Here is a 10413-nt window from a genome sequence, read left to right on the forward strand (position 1 = left end):
TTCTAGATTCATAAATGAGTTTTGTACTTTTGTATGGCCATTAGGCTATCAAATATAATCCAATTCATTTTGATTGCAACAATGTGTGCTGACATGGTGCGTGGTCACATGGATTATTTTATACTCGTACTTTTAAATGACACGTTAAATATATAATTACCACATAAATTATACTGATGTTTCGGGTGAAAACAATGAGACCTTGTCGAAGGTCCGATGAAGTGGAGAAGACTGGATTCGGTCCAAGTGATGTTGGGCCGAAGATTTCCTGCACAGTAAACACACGTAAACTAGCCTCGGGGGTGTTGCCGAGGAAGGCCCCTCCGATGCTAAAGTCAGTACAGTGTGTAGAAAGAGAACACTATGCAAGAGAATTAATTGCTTGAGGCTTTTTTGAATGAATGTACAAATGTAATATTGATGGCTTTTATACCTTTGCATATATGGAGAAGTTGGGCCTTAGCCCAATTGACTTGCCTTGGACTGATCTTGACTTTAGCACAGTTGAGGAGTTGAACCTTGACCTTGGGCTTTTAATTGGATCATTTAATGACTAGGCCCAATTGGACTAAATTGGACCCAAACAACTTGCCCCCCAGACCCGATTTGGAAGGATGACGGGTCGGGTTTGATTTAATCAGAAAAGGAGGGAAGTGAATGATTTAATTAAACCAAAAATTTGAATTTAAACCGTAATTAAACCGTAATTAATAAGATAACAACAGTTAAGGCGAATAATTGTGGAAGTTGGATGGGTAATGGGCGGTTTAATCGCAAGGTCGTGTGTTTAACGGTTACTTAGTGGGGTATTTAAGAGAAATTGAAACGCGGACTCCCCGTATTCCCCTTTCTGGAGGTATAATTAGAGGCGCGTCATCTCTCCTCACTTATTCACCAACACAAACCCAGAATTCTCGAGAGAACCCAAGAACCCGCATCAAAACTTCGCAAATTCCCCGAGCATTAAGCTTAGAAACTGAGACTCGTCACTACCAATTCGTAAATCGGCAACTTTCGCTTCAAATTAAGGTAAATTCCTTTGATTTTAGTTTATTTTTCTTCGAATTTGAACTCCTTCCCCTTTTTATTCGACTTTTTCTTCGAAATTCATCAATGGTGAGAGGAGTTAGAGGTAGAGCCCGTGCTCCAAGAAGAGCAAGGCCAATTCCCGATCCCAGGAACAGGATTGGGACCTGGAATGGACAGAGAGCAGAGCCTGACCCTGCTGAAGGGATTAGGGCGACTCCCATTTCTTCGGCTCCTCCTCAGAGAACGGAGGGGCCGAGCGCTTCTGGGCGGGACGATGAAGTTCCCGCTGTCCTTTGGGATATCCTTCCCGGGTTTTCGGAGTGGGAGGATGCCGAAGTAGCTTCGGCCATGATAAAGAACCGCCCCTACTCGTGGTGGGTGGAGAATGCCGAACAGTATCGGTTTGCCGAACAAATTGAGTTGCATTACGGCATCCTTGAAGCTGATGGGTATTGGTGCCGAATGCTCGTGGCATCCGATAGAATCCATCGCCCACCCCCGGGGTATGTGGGGGTATACACAAGATAACTTCAGTATGGGCTGAGGTTCCCTTTGGACGTATTCGTCCGAGACTTGCTGATCCATTACAATATTTCTCTATGTCAGCTAACTCCCATTAGCATCCGAAGGGTGATGACATACTTATGGGTCTGCAAGTTCTTCAGGTATGTTCCGAACCTGCACTGCTTCAAAAAGCTCCATCGGCTAGTGCCAAATATTCAAAGTGGGCATGGAAGTCATGGTTCTGGGTGGTACCGGATTGAGTCTCGGCCCCAGTACCTAACCATGTGGTCGAACGACTCTTCAGACAAGGACTGGAGAGGTCAATGGATTTGGGTTAGGGCACCCACGGACCCGAGCCACCCTTGCGTCTTCAGCGCTCCCCGGTATCTTGCTGAGCCTGATCCCGACATGGGAAGTTTAGGTCCCCCCGAAGATAACGGCCCAGACCCGAACCTTAATCAACAGAACATCTTCGGCAAGCTGCCGAACCGGGGAGGCAGCGGTCGAATGCAGCATATCCCGGAGACTTGACTCCCTGATACGCATTATGTTTTCCAAGAGAACATGCTAGCAGCTGTCGGCCTCAGCCGAAAGTTTAAGGATGGTAAGCTTCTTCGGCTGGGGCCGAGGCCTTTTAATTATCTCTTTTCCTCTTTCACTTCGCACTTCTATGTTGTGCCAACCTAACTGAACTGACCTTTTCCCTCTTCTTTTTCAGAGCGGGACGAGACCAACGTTGGCATTAACTACGCTCGTCTTAGCGTCAACCGAGAACGAGTTGTAACTAATCGGGCCCCCTCTATCACTGAACCGAGGCATAGGGAAGTTCATCTAGACTCTTCCCATTTCCAAATTGAGGCTGTTTCTCTGTATCAGAGGCAGAAGCCTTGGTGGAAGAAGAGAGATCCTTGGTTTCAGCTGCTAGACGAAGAAGCTGAAGCTGCCCGTACGGCCGAAGATGTTGCACGGGTTATCGAAGCTTGTGAAGGAGGAGAAGGGTCCTCCAGGGCTGCTGAAGAAGAAGCTGCAGCTAGGGCAGCTGAAGAAGACGAGGCTTTGCTGAAGACCTCGGTGAGCTATTAGACTTAATTTTGTCTGTTTCTGTTTGTTTTTTGTTTGTTTTTTTTTTTTGTGTGCTCACATTCTTCCTCCCCCCTGTCTTTTACAGTCCGAAGAGAGTAATAGACATATAGAAGGGAAAGCCCCTGTTCGTCCCGAAGACCTGATACAAGAAGAGTCTTCAGACTCAGACATGGACGAGCAGCCGCTTCAGAAAAGGCGCCGAAGAATGGCCATCATCGGCCCGCATGACTTTCAGCGGAGGCCGATGACCATCGGCGCCGAAATAAGGGAACCCGAGGAAGGCAATGGATCGCCGAGGGTTCCCCGGCCACCACCTCAATCACCCCCAAAGACCCCTCCGCCACCTCCCGAGATGGAGGTGGATCAGAAAACTCCCGAACCTAAGGGAGGGGTCCAAGAGGAAGTTCAAGAGAGTGCTGCTGAGCAAAGGAATGAGGATGCCGTGATGCCCAGTGCTGAGGGTTTCACGGCAGACATTGCAAGAGAGGTTGAGGCCTTCGTCCTCACACCTGAAGAAGAAGAAGTCATAATAATTGACTCTTTTGAGAAGAAGGGGATGCCGAGCCATCCAAGATTAAAGAAGCTCCATCGTCATCCTTCCCTTCCTTCCAGACGCTGCAGTCTGGAGAAATGGGTTTCTCGGCCCCTCGAATTCCGATCCCAGATCACATCTGGGACCTCATATGGAGTCAGAACTGAGAAGGTGCTGCAGCCTACTTCGGCGATTTTGCTGGGATGTCCGAAGTAGATAGGGCAAGAATCTGGTCGCTGAAGGCCACTGCTGGGATGAGCGAATCCAGCAGAACAGTTCCAGACCCAGCCAGGTCTAACCAACTGCTAATGATGCAGGTGATTCTCCTTGCCTTTATCTCTTTTTCAATTCAGCTCTTCAATTCAGTTTCAATTATTATTATTTATTTTATGTTGACTTGTGCTCCTGTTTCAGTTCGTGCACAATCAGACTCTCACTGTAGAGCTGATAGATACCCTACAAGATAGGGTGGACGCTGCCGAGCACGACAAAAAGGTAGCTGAGGAGGAGTTAAAGCTTGCTAAGCTGAAGCAAGCAGCAGCTGAAGAGAAGCAACAGAAGGGTGAAGAATATGAGAAAAGAGTTGTTGAAGCCCTTAAAACCTTCTACGATGCTATGGAGAAGGAAGTTTTTCCCCCACTGATGGAAGGGGAAAAAATTCCTCCAAGAGCACATGGGAGTGGACATCTCCAAATTCAAGGCTACCATTGAGAGCCGAATTCCAGGAAGGAGCTGCTGCACAAGCTGAAGTGCGGCAAAAGCTGGAAGCTCTTGAAGCCAGTAGAATGGCTGCTGAAGAGATGCTCCAAGCCCGGAATGTCCAACTCTCAGAGGCTGCTGCTGCTGCTGAAGCTCAGAGAGCTAAGCTCCAAGAAACTGAGGATCAACTGATGGCCAAAAAGGAAGAAGTGGCCCAGGCTCAGACAGAGGCTTCCCAAGTTCAGCAGGAGCTGAATGAGCTAAAAGGTTTCTCCTCCAAGCTCGCCGATGAGCTGAAGAAATCCAAGGAAGACTTGGAGGAGACAAAGAAGAAGTTGGCTGATGCTGAGGCTCTACTCAAAGTCCGTGTCTATACCCAAGAAGAGTATGAAATGGGTTTCAGAAACGGGTTCAGAGTGTGCCGAAGAGTCTGCCTGCATGCTGAGCCGAAGTTGGACTGGTCCAAATGTGCTGAATGGGTCCAGGATCCCGAAGACCCTCATATGAAATATGCAACTCCAATCGAAGCTGAAATCCTTAAGGCTGAGGAAGCCGAAGAAGAAGCTGAGAGAATGGAGTTGGAGGCTGAACAGAGGGAAAGGGAGGCTCGGAAGAGTGCAAAGCCTACTTCTTCTGCTGCTGGGGCTGAGACCACCATGGGGACCAACAATGCTGATCAGTCTGATCCTCGGGCTGAAGCATAGGAACTCGGGCAGTCGTCTTCAGAATCTTGCGGTTCATCATGCGCTCAACTTTAGACTTGCCGCTTTCTGAATTTTTGCCTTGTTTGTTTTTTGCTTCAGCTTGCCTTTTCGTACAAACAGTTTATTTTTTGCTTCTGTACGTATTTCGGCAGCTGTTATTTTCCGCTTGTGGGCGGCTGCCGATATAGTTTTTAATTTGTTTGAACTTGTAGCTCAATTTCTGAGCATGAATTATTAAACTGATGTTCTTTTCTTCAGCTGCTTTGTCTTACTTTGAATGCTTTACTGTTTCTTCAATTCTGCTGAACATAAACTTGCGCTGGTAGTGCCTCTTGCCCCCCCCAGAAATTGAAGTATGACTTCAGCTGAATAAACAATTTCTTTATTTCTTAAAAATGGGTATCCGAAACACAGGGCCAACTGAAGGCAATGCTTCGGATAATGGCTTTCTGGGATACAAGGCTCAGTTAAGGCAATATCCCAGACTTGTCCGTGGACTCATGCCTTTGGAGAACAAATCTTACTAAAGTTTGACTTCAGCTGAAAGACCAGAGTTCTTTAAAAAGACGAGTTTGTCAGCAATCTGAAACCCAGTTACCCGAAGGGGAAGGTTGCAGACGAGGCTGAATAAACAGCTTCCAACAGTTGCTGTTATCCTTAATTTTCTGGCTATCTTTTAAAAAATGGATATCCGAAACACAGGGCCAACTGAAGGCAATGTTTCGGATAATGGCTTTCTGGAATACAAGGCTCAGTTAAGGCAATATTCCAGAATTGTCCATGGACTCATGCCTTTGGAGAACAAGTCTTACTAAAATTTGACTTCAGCTGAAAGACCAGTGTTCTTTAAAAAGACGAGTTTTGTCAGCAATCTGAAACCCAGTTACCCGAAGGCGAAGGTTTCAGACGAGGCTGAATAAAAAACCCTTAAAGAGTAGATAGAACCAAGAAAACTTTGAAAGAATAAAAAGTTGCAAATATTTATGTAAATGATGGCTCCAAGGCCTTTCATTAATTCAAAATGTACTTACAAATATTGTTCTGCCCCGAAGGGTTTACACATGATATTTTTTCAGTACATCAGCGTTCTAGTGATTTTTCAGCTCAGTTCCCTCCAACTGTCGAAGTCGGTATGTCCCTGGCTGAAGCTCGTCACAGATTTCGTAGGGCCCTTCCCATGCAGCTGAGAGTTTCCCATGGATTTGGCCTTTCTGAACTGCAGCAGCATTCCAAAGGACAAGGTCTCCAATTTTAAGAGGCCTTGCATGGACTCTTCGGTTGTAAAATTTGCTGATTCTCTGCTTATAAGCAGCCATTCTGTCTCGGGCTGAGTCTCTTACTTCGTCGAGGAAATCGGGACATTCCTTCATCAGTTGCTCATTCTCAGCCGAGAAGTGGTGCACTCGTAGGCTCTCATAGCCAATTTCCACTAGAAGAACGGCTTCGGCACCATACACCAGTTCAAAAGGTGAATAGCCCGTTGCCTCTTTTTCAGTTGTCCGAAGGGACCAAAGGGTTCCAGGGAGCTCCTCCAGCCACTTGGACTTTTGGTCTTCCACCCTCTTTTTGAGGGCATTTAGGATCTGTTTATTTGCAGCTTCGGCTTGTCCGTTACTTTGCGGGTGGCATACCGCTGAATATGCCAGTTTGATGCCGAACTGATTTGTATATCGCTTCAGTGGTAAGTTATCAAATTGCCTCCCATGATCGAAGACAAATACTCTCGGGATGCCGAAACGAGTAATGATATTCTGCCAGATAAATTTTCTGACAGTTTGCTCTGTAATGTTCGAGGCTGCTTCGGCCTCGATCCACTTACTGAAATAGTCAACACCAACTATCAGCCATTTTTTCTGGTACACAACCTCTGGAAATGGTCCTAGTATATCCAGTCCCCATTGGGAAAACGGGAGTGGATTAAGGATCGGCTGAAGATCCCTTGCTGGCTGGTGGATAACTGGTGCGTATTTTTGACATTTTTCGCATTTCCGGACCAGCTCCTTAGCATCTGCGATCATGGTGGGCCAGTAATATCCAGCCCTCAATGCCTTGTGGGCTAAGGTCCTTCCCCCGATGTGGTTCCCACAGATGCCGAGGTGAATCTCCCGTAGGATATAATCTGCATCTGTTGGTCCCACGCATTTCAGCAATGGGGCTGAGAAGGACTTTTTCAGGAGTTCCCCTCTGAAGACAATGAACCTTGAGCTGGTTCTCTTCATCTTGGAGGCCAAAGCTCTATCTTCGGGAGTCTCTCCCCGAAGTTTGAAAGCTAGGATGGGGTCCATCCAACTAGGCTCTGGGTCAGCGCAGCACACTTCAGGTGCTTCGTCGACACTTCTTTCTCGACGCACTTCCACATATACAGATCTGTTCAGCTCAGTAAGAGTTGAACTGGAAAGTTTGGAGAGTGCATCGGCTTGAGTATTCTGACCCCTTGGGATCATCTGAACCTCAAAAGTTTTCAGCTTTGCAATGACTGATTTGATCTTGGCAAGATAAGCTATCATGGAGGGCTCTTTGGCCTCGTAGTTGCCGCTGATCTGATATGCAACTAGCTGAGAGTCTGTTTTCAGGTAGACATGATCGGCTTCCAGGGAGATGCACAATTCTAGGCCAGCGATTGCTGCCTCATATTCGGCTTCGTTGTTCGAGGTCTTAAAAGAAAATTTCAGTGCATACTCGAAGGATTTGCCTTCGGGAGAAGTTATCACTACTCCTGCCCCCGAACCATTTTCGGTGGAAGATCCATCCGTAAACACGGTCCAGACTTTCTTTTCATTGTCTAGCGCTTCTTGGTATGAGCATTCGGCCAAGAAATCCGCTAGAGCTTGAGCCTTAATGGCAGCCCTCGGACGGTAGCTGATGCTGAATTCGGTGAGCTCAAAAGCCCACTTGGCTAGCCTACCAGATTTTTCAACTTTGCCGAGAACTTTTTCCAACGGCTGATCAGTTAAGACCACTATCTGATGACAATCAAAATAGGGCCTCAGCTTCCGAGCAGCTACTACTACCACAAAAAGCGACTTTCTCGAGTAGAGGGTAGCGAGTCTCGGCATCCGTCAGAGTATGACTGACAAAATAGATCGGTTGCTGACTTTTGCTTTCTTCCTTCAGCAGTACTGCACTGATGGTGGCTGGGCTAACGGCCACATACAGATACAAAGTTTCTCCCTCTGCTGGGCTAGCCAGTGTTGGGAGTTGAGCCAGATGCTCCCGAAGCTGTTTAAAGGCTTCTTTTTGCTCCTTCTCCCAAACGAGCTCTTTTGTTTTCGGGAGTTTCAAGGCTTTGAAGAAAGGTAACCCCTTATCCGAAGCTCTGTAAATGAACCTCGAGAGGGCTGCCATTCTTCCGGTGAGCCGCTGAACATCCCGCTTTGTTTTCGGCTCAGGAAGGTCGAGCGTTGCTTTGACTTTGGAGGGATTGGCATCAATCCTCCTCTTGCTGACTATGAACCCAAGGAATTTCCCTGACTTCACGCCGAAGACACACTTCTTCGGATTCAGCTTCATTTGATGCTTTCTTAAGGTGGCGAAGGTTTCAGCCAAGTCTTTAACATGGTCCTCAGATTTTTTGCTTTTAACGATCGAATCGTCGACGTAGACTTCCATGTTTCAGCCCTTTTGATCGGCGAAAACTTGATCCACCAGCCTTTGATAGGTTGCCCCCGCATTTTTCAATCCGAAGGGCATCATTTTGTAATTGTACACCCCAGCGTTCGTGACGAATGTCGTCTTTGCTCGATCGTCGGGGTGCATGAAGATCTGATGATACCCCGAGAATGCGTCCATGAAACTAAGCAAGGCATGGCCACTTGTCGAATTGACTAGCTGATCGATTCTTGGCAAGGGATAGAAATCCTTTGGACAAGCCTTATTTAGGTCCGTGAAGTCAACGCACATCCTCCAGGTACCATTGGCCTTCTTAACCATCACCACATTTTCCAGCCATTTTGGATATTGGCAAGGCTCGATGAAGCCTGCCTCCAGCAACTTTTTGACCTCGGCTGCGATGTCTCGGTTCTTATTAGCGGAGTAATTCCGCTTCTTTTGCTTAATTGGTCGACACGTTGGGTCAACATTAAGCTTATGGGAAATGAGGTCTGGACTTATCCCGGGCATGTCAGCTGCCGAGAAAGCAAACACATCTCTGTTGTCCCGAAGGAGCTGAATAAGTTCACAACGGGTGTTCGGATCAAGGTCCATCCCGATTGTTACACATTTCTCAACGTCTCCTTCGGCCAACTCAACTGTTTCAGTCTGTTGGTCCATGTCCATTGCTGATGGACTGGACTCTTCATAATCTGGCCTGCTGCCTATGTCAGCAGGTGTCCCAGTCTTTTTGTTCTTTCGGCTGGCTCTCTGAATATTTCGGTTCAGCTGAAGAGCTAGCCTTTTCCCTTTCGGGCCCTTTTTCTCTGGGCACAGATCCTTGGGCCGAAGCACTTAGGCCTTTCGGCTTTTTTGTGCTTGGCTCTCTTTCTTTTTCTTTCTCCTCCTCATCATTGTCGTCATCTGGGCGACTACTGGATGGCTTGAGGTAGTTGCACCTTCGGGCGTCCTTTTGGTTGCCCTGTATCCTTTCGGGGAAGCCAGCGTCTGAGACGTAAATCATCAGCTGATGATAAGTTGAGACGACCCCTTGGATCTCATGAATTATGGGTCTCCCCAAAATCACGTTGTACACTGAAGGAGCGTCAATGACCAAAAATTCAATCATGACATTCCTGGCTGCCTCATCGCAGCCGATGGTGATAGGAAGTGTCACCTTCCCATTTGGATAAGTTGAAGCCCCATTGAACCCGGATACCGGGTAGGGTACCGGCGTAAGGTGCTTGGGCTTCAGCTTGATTTGATTGTAGGCCTTTCGGAACAGAATGTTTGCTCCGCTGCCACCGTCAACAAGGACCTTACTGACGTCGTGGTTGGCCACCGTGGCGATGATCACCAACGGATCCTCGTGAGGGAACGTTACCCCCCGACAGTCGGCGGCTGTGAACGTCATGTTCGGCACCGGCGACTGGGGAGGCTGAATGTCAGCGTTGTTCACCTGGTGGGTCAGAGCCCTAAGGTGTCGCTTGTGTTCCCTCCGAGAGCATATTCCTCTCGAGATAACATTGATCGGAGAGAATTTTCCCTCTGGCTTTTTACTGTTCTTCCGGGGGAAGTCGAGGTCTTGCCGAGAGTCCTTTTCTGACCTCTCGGACTCCTTTTTCTCGCGGTGATCCGCGATGTATTTTTTCAAGTATCCCTTCCGGACCATGTCCTCTATCTGGTCCTTCAGTTGGATACACTCCTCAGTGTTATGTCCCGGAGATTCGTGGAACTCGCACCACTGATTTTTATTTTTTCGCTGATACCACTCTGGGAGCGGTCTCGGCTTTCGGTAACTCTGCTCCTCCTTCGTCACGCTGTAAATTTTGGCGCGTGGAAGAGAGAGCGGAGTGTAGGACTCGTATCTGCCTGTGTATGAGGTAGATTTTTCCTTCTTTGGGTCACTGGCCGAAGATTGCTCCGAGGCCTTTGCCTTTCCCTTTGCCCTATGGCCTTGGCCTTCAGACAAGGGTGTTTGTTTTTGCTTCCCTCCCCCAGATTGAGGTTGGGTTTTTGTTTTGTTCCACTCTTCGGCTCGGATGAATTTATCCGAGGCATTCAGAGCTTCCTCCAAGGTCTGCGGGGTATGCATGACCATGAAGTCTAGGAACTTCCCGGGCTGGAGGCCATTCTGCATTGCAAAAACGGCTAGCCCCTGGTCCAGCTGAGAGACGCTGGATGACTCGTTGCTGAAACGGGTCAGATAGTCTCGGAGGCTTTCGGTCTCCCCCTGTTGCAGACCCATGAGTTCTGCAGTAGTCTTCTCTCGGC

Source organism: Chenopodium quinoa, unplaced genomic scaffold (genome assembly GCF_001683475.1).
Source record: "Chenopodium quinoa cultivar QQ74 unplaced genomic scaffold, ASM168347v1, whole genome shotgun sequence".
NCBI lineage: Eukaryota > Viridiplantae > Streptophyta > Magnoliopsida > Caryophyllales > Amaranthaceae > Chenopodium > Chenopodium quinoa.